Below are 16,808 nucleotides of genomic sequence, written 5' to 3'. Positions count from 1 at the left end.
GAGCTCCTAGAAATCCTAGGATATCCAACCAACAAGTTGGATGGCAATCCAGCAACCAATCACAGGCCACTCCATGATCTCTTGGATGAGCCTGAATGGTAATGATCCAAGGTGCACAATTTAAAATTAATTTACAATTGGGCTTTAGTCCCCGACCAGTAATAAGAGATGTATTAGAACTTGGAGAATGATGAGCAATTGGACACAGACAGCTATGACAACGAATATGAAGTTTGTTGTTCCTTCAGTGATGAGAGTAAAAGGGAAATCGATACTATAGAATACAACATGAGGGGATGTATAATAGAACAAATACGAGTGGACCCCAAACCACGCAAGTAGAGCATCCTTAGAATAGAGAAAGGATTTGTGCACAAGGACTACAATCGAACTTGGTTGGAGCACATGGGTGCAATCGACTATGAACAGGCAGGCCTAGCCCACAACCGAGTGACACACCACTGCTAAGAATAGGCTCACCTTCCAAGCTGCAACCACCAGGAGAGACCCCCTTTTCTAGCAAAGATAGAGAGTTTTATTCTGAGTCGGAAGTTAGCTCAGATAGTGACCCTAAGATACCTCGACCTTCCAAGACTAGACACACCAAGAGGGACCTACCCTTCCCCCTAAGACGCCGACGATTAAGGTGTCAAGATTGTGGGAGAGAAGGAAGGAGTCTCGCTTGAAGCTTTCTTGCTTGCACAATGGGGGAAGACACACAAGGGTGGAGGCTGAAAACAGTTTTCCTCTTCTTAGTTGTGTAAGCCAAAAAAACTCAAGTACAAAGAAATAGAAGAACCCTCTATATGGGTCTCAAACCAAACTCAACTAACTAAGGTGGCATACTAACTGAGCCACGAACTAGAGTAGATAAGGATAGCTATCATGTAGCTATTATTCATGGGCGGTGTACCAACTGCATCTGCAACTGACAAGTCGGTGACATAAATACACAACAGTCACCCTGGCGTATCACGAGTGGAGCTCAATATCTCAACACTCCCCCTCGAGCTCAATCCCAATTCCTGCACACCAAGCAGGTCTCTGAACTTGCGCAGCTTCTCTGCGCCCAATGCCTTCGTGAATATGTCAGCTACCTGATCCTCTGTGCTGACATAAACTAGATCAATAAGACCTAGTAAAACCCTCTCTCACACATAGTGATAATGCACCTCAATGTGCTTTGTTCTAGCATGATAGACTGGGTTATTTGCCAAGTGTATACTACTCATGTTGTCACAATAAATGACAACTGGTCCATCTGTAGACTGATGCATATCATAAAGTAGCTTATGCAACCAAGCTACCTCACATGCAGCCATTGCTGCACCCCTGTACTCAGCCTCTCTGCTCGACAAGGCAACTGTAGGCTATTTCTTGCTGCTCCAAGTGACTACAGCACTCCCAAAAGAGAACACGTATCCACTGGTAGATCGTCTATCAGAAATACTACCAGCCCAATCAGCATCAATGTATCCATGCAACTGTATCTGAACCCCAGTCTCATAAAATAGTCCATACTGCAATGTGGACTTCACATACCTGAGTATGCGTCTAGCCGCATCCAAATGTGGTTTCCTTGGAGCCTGCATAAACTGACTTACCAATCCAACAGCATAGCTCAAATCTGGCCTGGTAATAGTCATATAAATCAAACTTCCTACTATGCGTCTGTACATAGTAGGGTCTTCCAGAAGCTCACTTGCATCTGCGCTCAGCTTCACATTCTGCTCCAAAGGAACTGAAATAGGCTTACAGCCTGTCATCCCATATTTGGACAGCATGTCCAATCCATACTGCCTCTGCAAGAGCTGTATCCCACTTGGTGATCTAATCACCTCAATGCCCAAGAAATAACGCAGCTCTCCCAAATCCTTCATCTCAAACTTCTGCTTCAATAGCATTTTCACATGAAGGATATCTTCATCACTGTCACCTGTCATAATCAAATCATCAACATAAATGACAAGTAGCATAATACCTTTCTCTGTTTTTCTCACATAAAGTGAGAAATCTGCCTTGGAAATCTGAAAGCCAATAGTGACAAGATACTGTCCTATCTTGTCAGACCATGCTCTAGGTGCTTGCTTCAAGCCATACAAGGCTTTCTTCAACCTGCAAACAAACTCAGGATGAACAGCATGCACATAACCTGGTGGCTGCTCCATATAGACCTCTTCTTGCAAATCACCATGCAAGAAGGCATTCTTTACATCCATCTGATGTAAAGACCATCCCTTTGATGCAGCCATAGCAATGACCGCTCTTACGGTTGCCATCCTTGCAACCGGACTGAATGTTTCTTCATAGTCAATACCATATGTTTGTGCATACCCCGTGACTACTAATCTTGCCTTGTATCTGTTCACAGAACCATCTGCATTGTGCTTCACCTTATAAACCCACTTACAGCCAATTGCATTTTTACCTTTAGGCAAAGGTACCAATTCCCATGTAGCATTAGCTTCCAAGGCATCCATTTCTTCATCCATGGCTTTCTCCCATTTTTCTTTTCCCATGGCTTCCTCAAAAGAAGTGGGTTCTGGTTCCTGTATCACTTTGACCATATATGCATAGTGAATGGCTGTAAATCCATCATATTTCAGCCTATCCACAGGATACCTAGCTCTCGTAGACCTGCGCAAAGTAGGTTCACTCCCAGGTACTCTCAAAACATCCCTGGTCTTCCTTACTCCAGGTGTAACAATAGAAGGAATACCCAACTCATCATCAATGCTCTGTTCTGAGCCACTGGATTCACCATCCACATAAGAGTGACCTACATTCACATCAAACATGGGCTGATCAATCTTCTCTTTTCCTTTTCGTGATACATGCATACCACTATCTGCATTACTTTGAGAAGATTCTCTTGATCTCAATATGCCTGTCCATGGCGAAGAATGTGAACCACTGCTAGAGGACACTCCAGGTCCACTAATATTTTGTGACTGCTGCTGTGAATTCTGTGCAGCATTACCATTTTGTACATCTACATCATCAATCACATTTACTGGTTTATACCAGCTACTCATCTCATCAAAAACAACATCTCTGCTCACTGTAAACTTACGAGTAGAAGGGTTATAGCATCTATACCCTTTTTGCTGCAGAGAGTAACCAATAAAGATGCACTTCTCAGCTTTTGGATCCAACTTGGATCTCAACTCATCTGGCACATGTACATAGGCAATGCAACCAAAAATTTTCAAATGAGAAATATCTGGTTTCCTACCAGTATACCTCTCCTCTGGAGTCATTCCATGTATTGCTGCAGTGGGAGTCCTGTTCATTATGTAGACTGCTGTAGCAACTGCTTCAGCCCAATAAAAATCTGGCAAGTCTTTTTCATTGAGCATGGCACGAGATACCTCTCCAATATGCCTGTTTTTCCTTTCCGCAATTCCATTTTGTTGTGGGGTATGACTGCATGAATATTGCTGCTTTATGCCATGCTCCTGCAGGAACCTTGCAAACTCATTTGAGAGGTACTCTCCCCCTCAATCTGACCTTAAGCATTTTATTTGCAAGCCTGTTTCTTTTTCAACCATAGCTTTAAGAGTTTTGAAATGCCCAAAAACTTCACTTTTCTTTTTCATAAAATACACCCAAACTTTTCTGCTATAGTCATCAATAAAACTGACAAAATAATGACAGTCTCCAAGAGATGCAGCTTTAGTTGTCCACATATCAGAGTGGATTAATTCCAATGGCTTCTTACTCTCTTGAACATGTCTAGGAAATGGTTTCCTTGCCTATTTTCCAAACTGACAGGCTTCACATACCTTATGCATTTTTGCAACCTTGAATTTCGGCAAACCTGCAACAATATTTTGGGCCTGCATTGATTTAAGTCGTTGTACATTAACATGACCAATGCGTTTATGCCAGATATCAATATCTGCAACTACACCGGTCCCATGTGCAAACATTGCTGCACTCAATTCAGACATGTCTGCATCCAATGTAAACATTCTGCCCTTCTTCTTTCCTTTTGCTATCAAGCGACCTTTATTTTTCATATCCTCAACAAAGCATCCATGAGGATTAAATCTGACCTGCAAGCCCTGTTCAACCATTTGACCAACAGAAACCAGATTCTTGGTGATATTCGGGACATGAAATACATCGGACAGGTATTTCTTTTTCCCATCCTGGATAGACAAGGGAATTTTTCCAATCTGCACAATAGGATGTGCAGTATCATCACCAGTCTCCACAAATCCTGGTTTTTCCATTTTCCTTGCATCCTCCATCCATTCTGCATGACCTGTCATGTGGTTTGATGCACCTGAGTCGACATACCATACATCATTGCTTTCTTCTGCATTTGTCACAGAGTTGTTCATGTGCTGCACCATAAACAGATGCTCATTTCTTTCATCACCCTGTCTACTAGAGGATGCATAATTTCCTTCATGATGTCATTCTGCTTTTTATAGCAGTCTTTAGCCATATGACCCATTTTACCACAATAGTAGCATTCAACATTACTGTTTGCATTTTGGCCTCTTTGCCATCCACCACGACCTCTTTGGCTCCCCCTGCCTCTAGAGTTACCACGTCCTCCTCCATAGGACTGGTTTTCTTGAGTTTGCTGCATATTCTGATTTCTACCACGGCCTCCAAATCGGCCTCCTCTACCTCTGCCTCTACCTCTTCCAGCATTTGAGTAGAAGACAGCTTCTTTTGAAGTTCCTCCTGAAGAAGATGCACCACCATTTCTCTGCTCCTCAGAAATTAGAAGAGCAATCAACTCCTCAAAATCAGGAAATCTTTCACGGACGGAAATGGATGTCCGAAACTGCACATAATCCTTTCCTAGACCATTCAAGGTCACAGAAACTAAGTCATCATCTTCCACTGGCGACCCAATGGAAGCAAGTGCATCTGCAATCTTCTTCACCTTCATGTGGTAGTCGTTGATGCTCATATTTTCTCTTTGCACATTGTGCAACTCTTGCTTGAGCTGCATTTTCCTGGCTTGCGTATTTGTGCTATACATTTTTGACAAAGTATCCCATGCCTCCTTTGGCGTACTTGCATCCTGAATATGCACAATCATAGAGTCTGAAATGTTGATAGACAGCCAATACATAACTTTCCTGGCCCTCTCATGCCATGCTTTAAATGCATGCATTTGCTGTTGATTGGGAATATCAAGAAGAACTGGTTCTTCTTCATTTCCTGCAACAAATTCCCAATATCCTTTTCCCATAAGGAAATTCGTCATTCTAAACTTCCATGCTTGGAAGTTGTTCTTGTCAAGCTTTTCAGTGACAATCTGTGAAAGAGAATCAGATGCCATTACAGAAGACTGCAAAAAATTTTGTCACTGCAAAAAACACAGCTTCACCCTCACAAGGGCAAATCTGCAAAACTAGCGGAAGTAGTATTTGACCACACAGTCACTTCCTAGTGACGATTTTGCATCAACAGGCAACAGGGATGATTCTGTAACTCCCAATGTCTCTGCGCACAAGCATACGATGCAATTTCTACAGTAACTTTTCACCGACCTGTAGAACAGTGGCTGCATAGCATAAAACTGGGCCTTTTTCTGAGTGCGTGCAGAAAACTTCTGCCTCCAAAACAGGCCCCGAAATGGCCTCAAATCAAAAAAACAAGGTCGCCAAGGGCTAAAGCCCTTTCCGCAGCATATACTGCCCTCTTACTTCACCGCGAAGGGCGTCTCAACCTGAGACAATGCACTCCTGCACTTTCCGATTGTGCTACCTGCAAAGATCTGCTCCCAAAACAGAAAATGAAAGCAACACTGCTCCTCTTACCAGAACACCGTGAGCTTGGCTTGCTTTCTTGAGCTCCTTACCACGAACAAGGCTCTGATACCATGTCAAGATTGTGGGAGAGAAGGAAGGAGTCTCGCTTGAAGCTTTCTTGCTTGCACAATGGGGGAAGACACACAAGGGTGGAGGCTGAAAACAGTTTTCCTCTTCTTAGTTGTGTAAGCCAAAAAAACTCAAGTACAAAGAAATAGAAGAACCCTCTATATGGGTCTCAAACCAAACTCAACTAACTAAGGTGGCATACTAACTGAGCCACGAACTAGAGTAGATAAGGATAGCTATCATGTAGCTATTATTCATGGGCGGTGTACCAACCGCATCTGCAACAACTGACAAGTCGGTGACATAAATACACAACAGTCACCCTGGCGTATCACGAGTGGAGCTCGATATCTCAACATAAGGGAGGAACGATGGAAGCTGCCTAAGGAAACGTAGACAAAAGAGCAACAAAGACCGCAAGACCTACCAAAGCAATTCATGAAATTCAAAAAAGGAGATAGGGTGGTGATCTTTTTGGGAGCCAAACAATAGGGGCAAGCAAGTGAACCAATCGAAGGACCCACCAAGGTCAAAGAGGTTAATTTAGCCAGGGAAGGGGAGACACCACGACCCGTCTTTATAGCCGATGACTTGATTGAGGAAGTGGAAGCATCTCATTACTCTCCTACGAGAGTATATAGATGTATTTTCTTGGTCCCTTTAAGAGCTCAAGGGGGTAGACCCAAGTGTGGTGACTCACAACATAGCCATGACCCCTAATGCAACACCGGTCAAGCAATGATCGTATCCCATGAATCCAAAGCACGCCCACACCGTCAAGGAAAAAATTGGCAAGCTAATGAGAGCAAGATTCATCTATGAAATTGAACATATGTTGCCCATAGTCATCGTATTAAAGAAGAATGGAAAAATTAGTGTGTGTCAATTACAAGAAGGTAAACGCAGCTACAAAGAGAGATAACTATCCATTTCCATACACCGAGCACATACTCAAGAGAGTCGCTGGCAAAGAGGCCTACAATTTTTTGGACGGATTCTTCAAATACAATCAGGTGCAAGTGCATCCTAACGATAGGCATAAGACTGCCTTCACCCTGAATGGGGCATCTTTGCCTACATAGTCATGCCTTTTGGGTTGACTAATGCACCAGCTACCTTCCAACGACTAATGTGCACTATATTCAGAGACATGCTCAGGAAGGAGCTAGAGGTCTTCATGGTAGCAGACAGCTCACTAAGACCGAAATAAATTACTCAACAACAAAGAGAGAGGGCTTGGCCATGGTGTTTGTTGTAAAGAAATTTTGGCATTATCTTTTGGGGATATGCCTTTTACCTTCTTTGTTGACCATCAAGCCTTGTTGTATCTTGTTAACAAACCTTGCGCTACAGGACACATCGCTAGATGGCTACTTCTCCTTTTGGAGTTTAACTTCTCCGTGGTGGTGCGTAAAGGGAAGCAGCATTACATGGTTGACCATATGTCTTGCATCCCCACAGGAGAATCCATTGGGCAAGGCATTGTAGACGAAGTGTCAGATGCACATCTATTTAGCTTGTCCAACAAAAGGGATTTGTTTAGAGCTGACATGATGCCATATTGGGTAGATGACATAGTTCAAGTGCTTGAGCATGGACTACCGAAACGACCAATAGAAAAGACCCTGACCATATTTTCATACCAAGGGTGATTACTGAAGAAGGTCGAGCATGTAAGAAAAAATGTATATTGTTGTTTTGTAGACCTTTGCAAGGTGTTTAATACAATGCCATGTGCTAGACTCATGAGGAGGCTACAAGATATTGATGTCACTGAGAACATATAGACATCTAGAGTACGGGTCTTCCATGGGTATCTCAGCCTCAATTAGTAGCACTATTGGGGTGAAATAGGTATGCCCACTCTCTCCCACTTTGTTTGGGCTCTACATAGATGAGTTTTCATATTATATTTATTGAAAGAGGAAGGAACCGAAGCCACTCTAGCTAATGTGTTGATATCGATACTACTCTATGCAAATGGTATTGTGCTTATATCTAACTCACCTAAAGGACTACAAAGACACTTGGATGCATTACCAGCTTTCTACACAAATAGAGACCTTCGGATGAATCTTGAGAAGACCAAGATTATAATATTCATACAATTCAACTGCTTGGGTAACGAGATCTAAGCATCAATTTGCATTTAATGGAGAATCATTCAAGACTATCCAACAATATGTATATTGTAGTGAAAGTGATGATGAGAGAAAGAGAGAGACAATGAGATGATGAGATGGAGAATGAATCACATGCATGTATTTGCTCACTTGCTTATGCACTTGCAATAGCTGAGAGTATATATATATATATATATATATATATATATATATATATATATATATATATATATATATATATATATATATATATAAAGGTGTGGATATGGTAGGTTCTCTTAGTGAAGTATCCTCCACATGTTCTAGATCTATCTTATCTAGTTCTCTTAATTATCTTGATATTGTCTTCCTAGATATTCTCTAAGTACATGTTCATATAACTACATATCATCATTCTAACATTTCTCCTCTCTAGAAAATGTTAACAATATCTTCTAACATTCTTCCTCCCTTCTCAAAAGAAAATGGTAATTTTTTTTGTAGTATAAGGACTTTCTACCAATCATCTTGCTAAAAGAGTAGTAATATTACAATGATGAGTGTAGCATGAGACATTGTCCTTGTTGTTGTTTGTAGAAGAAAAACATCAATCTTTGCTTGCGATGATTCAAGAGATGTAAGTTGATGACGATGATATTTGGACTTTGGTTGATGGATACCTTGATAAGAGTTGATTGCCATTGTTTGTGCTTCATAAAAGACTTGATAAGAGATAGGTTCAACATGTAGATAGATGATATATTGTAATTGGAACTTTATAGTGGTGGAGTGAAACAATAGTGAGAGCATATTTGTAGATGGAGGTATGATCCCAATGTGACTAGACATCATAGTAAAAGAGAGATTGATAAGGTGCTTGTGACTTGATCTTTTAGAAGGTTATTGATGAATAGCTAGTGATTGATGAGAAATTTCAAGCAGGTTATCTTTGAGAGGACTCTAAGATTTGAGCATTACATCTTCAGTAATAGCATACTTAGTGCCAATGTGCTCTTCTATCCATGCCTCTCTTTCTCTCACCATCACTTTCACTGCATGGTATCAAAGCACACTAAGCTCTTAAGGGCCTAGGTTATTAGCTTCTAGCTTTTGTCTACTCAGTTCATCCTTAGATTCATTTCTTGTATGCAATCCAAATCAATTGCTTTGTGTGTAGTTTAGTAAGATTTGAATCCACGTCAGGGCAAACTAACCTTGTTCACATGCACCTTATCTTCATTATCCTAATCTCATTTTATCCTATCCACCTACTTCTTGTTTATTCCTATCATCTTCGCCTACTCTTATCTTCTTTATTATCACCTCTCCTTTAGAGAGAGAGAGATTTCTTGCTGTATTAAGGTTTTCTTAAACCTTGAATTTGTTTAATTTAAAGAGGAGATTGAATCTTCAATTCACCTCATCGGCCTCCATCATTTTTGGCAACCCAACACGCAGGCATCAACGCTAACAATGCAACGCAGCTTACCACCAATGGCAGTGCCATCTCTGCCCGGGATTTTAGCAGCAATAGTCCAGCGCCCTACTCCACATTACCAGCACAACTAAAAGGAAGTAGATCTAGTGACGTAGACAGTCCACACTGAGTGCCCAGCCAAGGTCATCAATACTAGTAACAGCGTCATCTAGCTCAGTCAATACTCCAAGCAACAACACAGCCATTGGCAGCACTCCGTGATGTAATCATTTATCATCACCGGCGACAGATTCAACGACCATTATAGAATTTCCAACTCATCATCGATAGTATGTAGCATGCAAAGAAGCATCACACATAGCATTCAGCGCCATTATAACCATCAAGAAAAGGGCTCAACTCCAACAAGTTGACATCAACGTGCATCACATGTGCTTAACAACGGTGCTTACTATAAGCTTTTTAAAGCTTATATTTTAATTAAGGTATTTGATCTTTCCTCTACAAGACTTTGCTAGAGCTTTGAGAATAGGCTAGTACCCTCTCTCACTTTTCCCATTGCCTTCAGGGTTGTAGGCTGATATTAAAGCCAACTTAATACCTAATTGAGCAAAGAAGTTGCATGCCTCATCAGCATCCAACTCTCCTCTATCTGTAGTTACTTTACCCACACAACCATATCTACAAAACACTTCTTCAAGCAAAAGATGACAAAAAGCTTGAGTGGTCTTGGTTGTTAAGGCTTTGCCTTCAACTTGATTGGTTAGATCCTCTCTTGCAAGCACTAAATATCACATATTCCATATTCCTCTAGGCATAGTTATAAGATCAATAACCCATCTATAATGTATAGACAAAGGATAAGTTGGTTATAACCCATCTCGATGCTTGACCATAGAATGCATCTAACACACATAGCAGGTTTCAACAAAATGTGCTATGTCCTGATACATGTTTTTCCACCTATATTTTTCTTTGACTTTACTAAAGGTTCCCCATATGCCTCTATGGCCAACCCACGGGTTTTCATGAAATTCCTTCATTACCTATTGTTGCAATCTTTTGTTACCTAAAACTCAGGCATGCACTCATTTCTTCTTTGTGTGCTTCCATAGATACCCTTCTTTAAGAAAAAATCCATAATCTTTCCTCTTAATATGCTTGAACTCTTCATCTGTCCAAGTCTCTTTCTTCTTCATTGTGCTCAAATATTGGGCGATCTTCAGCCCATCTTCTTCATAATCTTCTTCAAGGAAATGAACTAGAACTTGAGAAATGCAATGAGCATGCTGGCTTCTAGTTGACTATACCCTTCTTCCATAGATAAATCTTTAATCTTTATTGTTGTATGGTGATTTACAACAATACCTTTTCCTGTACTTAATGTTATACCATTAAAAAGATCAACTTCACTTGCAAGATTCAGCTTTGGGTTTGTATATGCAACAACTAAAAATGTACTTTCAGTAGCCATGGAATGAAATTCAATAAGTACAGATTCTTCACCTTCATCTTCTTCCATCATCTCTTCTTCATTGTCATATCTTGCACATGATAGCATGTCAGCAAACTGGATTCGCCTTTCCTGCAGTATGCTTTAATTCGGGGTTGAGAAATTTAATATATGTAATCCATCATAGTATAGCAATGTTGGGTGTAGAGCAATTGGCAATCATGCCCAAGAGTGGAAGACAATCAATTTCTACCACTACAAAAGCACCTATAAAGTATTCACAATCACACTTTAATATTATTACAACTCCCCACAATTCCCTTTTTACTTGTGCATACCTTCTTTGACATTCATTGAGAACCTTTGCTCCAAAACGAATTGCATACATGTTACCTTCAAGGTCTTCTTGGCCAACAACCCATCCTATCCCAATGGGACTTGTATCCACAGTAAGGATGATGGGTTGACCATTTTGGATCCTATTTCACTTAGTTGAAATGTAAAAGCTTTTTCATGTTTCATTAGCATTTGCATAAAAGAGTGTTTTTCGACCAGTGAAAGAAAATAATTTTCACCTATTTTGAGCTTTTATACTTTCAGATGTGAACTTGTGACCAATGTTAGAAGGATCACGAAGACTTGGTTGATTTGCTACCCTATCAACCATCCCTTCACTTTCAGGAGAGGCAGTGGAACTGCCACAGGCTTGACTTTCTTATCCACCATTTTGCATTTTGTCTCCACTTGCGCTTCAACCTTGTTGATTAAACCAATGTCTTCTTGCTCAACAAATTCTTGAATTGTTTGATAAAAATCCAATGTACATACTTCTATGGACTGATTTTCAGCTTGATTTTCTGTATGAGTAGCTGTATATATTTCAGCCAATGTGTCAGTAGCAATCAGTCCAAAAAAAATGTCCGAAATATCTTCATTTTCAGCCATCATGTCATAAGTTTGAGCACCCTTTTTACATGACATAATTTTTTTCTTTCAGCTTTAGTCATAGCTAGAAGAGACTTATGACAGCCTATACTATTGACTACACATACATACAGATTTGCTAGAGACACAGTTTCTGTAGCATAAGGAGGTTTAATCTTTTTACATGACACACTGCCATAGCCTCCTTTTATAGTAGTGTAGCCCGAAAACCCTTGAATTCTCGAGCACTAGGAGGCACAAGATAATCACACAGTCGATCTCTGTTTTGATAATGGTTAACACACACAGTAAGAAATTGGACAGCTCCTTCATTATCCTTGCTTTGGATTCGAGCATAGAAAGAACCATCATCAAGAGCTTTTGTTTCCAAGCGAGCTTCAAAAATGTAAGATTGCCCAAGAATGATAGGGTAACTACAAGAGTCTTGAACAAAAAAGTGAAATTTGTCTTTTATGTCTCCAATTGTTACCTGCACATTAGGACATGTAGCATATGACTCTCCAAAAGAGTTGTTTGCAGCTCTCATTCGCCAACCTAGATCAACATCTATGGATCATCCACCACTTTCATAGAGACTCCTTGACATGACATTTATCTCTGAGCCATGGTCTAAGAGTACAATACATGGTGTTTTTTTTTCTCCAATTTTGACAATTGTCTCCGTTGTTGCTCTTGCCCAATGCATACGAGAGTAGTGAGTGCTTGGAATGAACCGAGCCTCTTCCTCCTCATGCATGTGATGTAGACGGCCTTCTTTTTGAGAGGTAGGCTGTCCAAATGGTTTGGACCAGGCAACCATTACATTTTCAGTTTTCACTTCTTTAATTTTTACATTCAGGCTTTCTTTATTTTTAGCTTCAATTGCTGCAATTAATTCTTTAACTGCTTCAAAATGAATTCCTTATGAAGTCAGCTTCTCTTCATCCTGCATAAAAACTCGAAGAACTTGCAAAAAAGCATGCACTGTTTCTTCAGCTTCATCACCAACATGTCATCTTTTTCCTTTGATTATATTAATAATTACATCATGGAATTCATGTTTGGCAATTCTAAGAATTTCGCCTAAGGTGAATTCAATTTTGCTTCCCTGAATTCGTTCTTCTAGGACTTGTTTGAGATCGGTTGCAGATTCTATGTCAAACTGCAATTTGTAGCCTGGCTGCTTGCCTTTCTTCTTTCCTTCGGCCTTCTTTGTTTGTGGCCCATCTTCCATCTCTTGATTTGGGGTTATATTTTCAGCAAGCTTTGGTTGTTCATGCGTTCTTCTAATTACCCATTTCGGAGGGCCAGATAAGGAAGGCCCTGGTTCATCTTCTCTTCTTCTCTTTTCGTCAATCAAGACTTCTTTATGATTGACATCAGCCAAACATGCAAAAACAGAAAAAGAATCTACCAGATCTTTCCAACCAGTTATTCCTCGAATGCACTAGCTGGCGTTAGCCAAATCTTCTTTGGTTGCTTTACCACGTTCCATTTGATCTAGTGTCTGTTTACATACTTTAGATTACATATTAGCTTTACATGCTTTCAAATTTAATTTAGTTGGTTAAATTTGCAGCCCATAGGTAGCTACATCAATTGTTACGTAGGCATTCTTTATAGCTAAATCTTCTAATCTTTTCTTCATTCCACCATTGCTAAAATTTGGCTCCATTGGAAGACTAGTTTCAGCTACATGAATTTTTCCATCTTTCCAAAAGACGAGCTTCTGTGCTTCAACCTCACAGAAGGCAGGACACTCACTCTTGTCATGTTGTTCGCCATCACACCAAATACAGCGCCTCTTAAAGCCTTCTCTCATGGGTCTTTGAGTTGATGATCGTCCTCGTTCTTCAACTTTGACATCCAGCTTCTCCACCTTTGAACTAATTTCTGTAAGATTCAGATGAAGATCACACATGCTTTTAATGAGTTCATCCATGACATCATTTTTAGAAGGAACAGAAGAAGAGAGAGTTGGTTGATTAGTCAAAGGAATAGGGGATTTTGAAGGTGAAACAAGCTCCATCAATGGAGTTGTTAAAGTTGAAGTAGATTCCAATCTTAGCCGCATCCGCTCTCTTCAACCAATCATGTTAACTGCATCAGTAGCATCTGTCTATGCAGTCTTAACTCCCGATTCGGAGGTAGCATCTTCTAGGCGATTAGCAAGCTTCTCTTGCGCATAATGGGATCTGCAGCCTTAAAGAATATTTCAAACTTCTAACCTTCCATACTTTGTTGGTCTTCAGCATCAAGTTGTCCAAATTTACTTACAAACTCATGGTATAAAGCTGTTGCAGCTAAACCTTTGTTGGGTTTCTCAACCCAATCAATGAAACTTTTCTTCGTCATTAGGCCAGAGTTTTCTAAGAAGAATTCTTCGCATAGGGCCTTTTTGAATGCATCCCAATCTGCATCTCGCCTAAAAAGACCATGGATTCTTTCTTGAAGACCATGATTGGCTAGTTTGGCAAAATAGTGACTCCGTGCATGTTGCGGTACACCAAAGAAGACCATTTTCTTAACATACAAGCGAATGAAAACATAGATATTTTGGCCAGTAAATTGTTTTAATTCCCGCCCAACCTCCTCTAGGGCCTTGATAGCTGTGGAATCAATCTTCTCTTCGTCTTGCCTTTGTTATTGTTATTGTAACATTTGGATTTGTTGTTGTTGAGTTTGCTGCAGTATGCGCACTAAATGTTCTAGAGTATCTCCTGAAGAATCCCCCATCTTGGATTTCTCTTACACCAACCTTCACGTCGGGTTCACCAATGTTGCAGCGCATAGAGTTGAAGGTTACCATAGGGGTTTGGCAAGAAAGGTGGATAAGATAGATAGAGATGTGTCTTCAAGAGATAAGTAGATTACAATGAATGTTTAAAGGTTCAAGAGGTACTTCTTGGTTAATCACAGGGGTTTGAGAGAGAAGAATGTATGGGTGTTCAAGAGCTTAGACTCTAAAGATGGTAGAGATAAGAGAAGGGTTGAAGGTTTCAAGCCAAGTTCTTAAATATGTTAATAGAGCTTCCAACTGCATATTCTTAGCACAGATCACAAGATTATTATCTCATAATTTCTAACTCAAATCAAGCTTGTTTTCTTAACTATAAGAGCAATCACACATTATAAAATCAAGTACAATATGTTGACATGTATCATAAACAAATCAACTTTGCATGATTACATTCAATGTAGACTGTTAGGGACAAAAGCTTATGAGTCAATTACAAGGCTTGTAGGGCAAAGAAACTTGCTTCAAGAGAGCTTCAAATTGAGTTCCTAATAAGGATAAGTTACCACAGCCAAGAAATAAGAGAAAAAGATCCTCTTAATTCAACTCAAAGCATCTATGAATGATCTACAAACATTGCCCTGCCATAGGGCACATAATACTTGCATAAGATGTCTTCTCTAAAGTAAGAAATGAATTAAAAGAATACTGTTGTAGCTAAATCTTTGAATATGGGTAAAGATATCATCCCAAATATCTTTCGAAATTCACCTCTGATGATAGCATAAACTTCCCCTAATACGGTGTCGGAGTGTTTAGTGTCGAAAGTCCACCACGAGGGGTAAGAGACAGAAGGGTGAAGGTGGATTCAAGGAGAGGAGAAGACGGAAGAGAAGCGGTTCGAAGAAATTGAAGATGTAGAAGAATACTCCCGAAAAGAATTAGAAAATGTAGAAGAATACTAATAGAGATTAAGCCTGTCACTTTATTCCTGCATTATGAGAAAATAAAACTCTAATAGACAAAAACATGTATAAAATAGTACCTTCCTCTATGCTGTTCAGATTGCCAATCTGATACCTCCATTGGCTCCGAAAGGGGGGTAAATTTCCAAGATACCTGGCCAGAATTCAATCAGGTCACTCCTTCTTCATCTCCCACTTTGGAGTGCTATTCATTGCCTGAAAACAGTGATCGCGCATTGTGTGATTTCGCCAATCTCTCTTTTTACATAAAATCCTCTCAATTTGGCTAAAAGCTACATGCTTTCTTTTACATGTCATCGTAAGTTATCTATAGTTTTATGGATTTTTACAAGAGATAATATCTAGAATATCAAAAATTGGCTAAAACTTGTCCAAAAATCTAATATTTTTGAACCATGGACACTAATGTCTAAAATGGCATTGGCTCTCTAAATCAATAAGAAAGCCACGCTCTAGATTTTTTTACACGGTATGCGTGTAGCGGCACGACTCTGTGTGTGTGTGTGTGTGTGTGTGTGTGTGCGTGTGCGCGCGCGCGTGCGCGCATGTGCATACGTGCAAAGATGGTCCACCACTCAAACAAGAGAGAGGGACATCTCCATTATTGCTTATTATGTTCAAATTTCTAACAATTCAATGCTTTCTCTTTTTACTTTTCTCACTTGCCTCACACAACTTAGTGATAGTATGGTGGTTTTACTTCTCTCATAAACATAAAATAGGAACTCATTCTTTGAGAAAACAAAAAATTCAATTGGTGATAATTTGTAGTATCATAAATGGTGATGGAACTATCCTTCTCTCTCTTTTTAATATTGGATTGTCTTAGTCTCTTTCATTAAAAGAATAAGTGCCCCTCTTTTCTCTCTCTTATTAGAATCTTTGTGTGTGTGCACATGTGCATGCAAGAAGTAAGATTTCAAGCTTTCTTCTTTTATACGTACATTGTATTCTTATAGATATTTGCATTACATTCATTTCCCTCAATATGAGTTTTATTCCTTAGTGTATTATACATATATAAATTTACCAAAGATTCATAAATACTGGGAGATATATATTTCAAGATAAACCTTTTGAGAAAATATTGATATTTGGATTAGCAATATGTAAGGACCCTTCTAGTGTTAAAGATGTATTTATTATATGAAAGTAGACATAATTAATGAATCAAGTAGATCATGGATATGATCTTTCCACAAACTTGTATGCATGAAAATGGACCAATTTATATTATTTATTTCTACATGTGTGTCTGTGTAGAGAGAGAGAGAGAGAGAGAAAGAGAGACACATGCACGTACCAAATTAGTTTGCTTT

Source organism: Lygodium microphyllum, chromosome 11 (assembly GCF_053477565.2).
Source record: "Lygodium microphyllum isolate KBCC chromosome 11, Lygodium_microphyllum_v1.1.10, whole genome shotgun sequence".
NCBI classification, from domain to species: Eukaryota; Viridiplantae; Streptophyta; class Polypodiopsida; order Schizaeales; family Lygodiaceae; genus Lygodium; species Lygodium microphyllum.
This window is presented reverse-complemented; position numbering follows the sequence as displayed.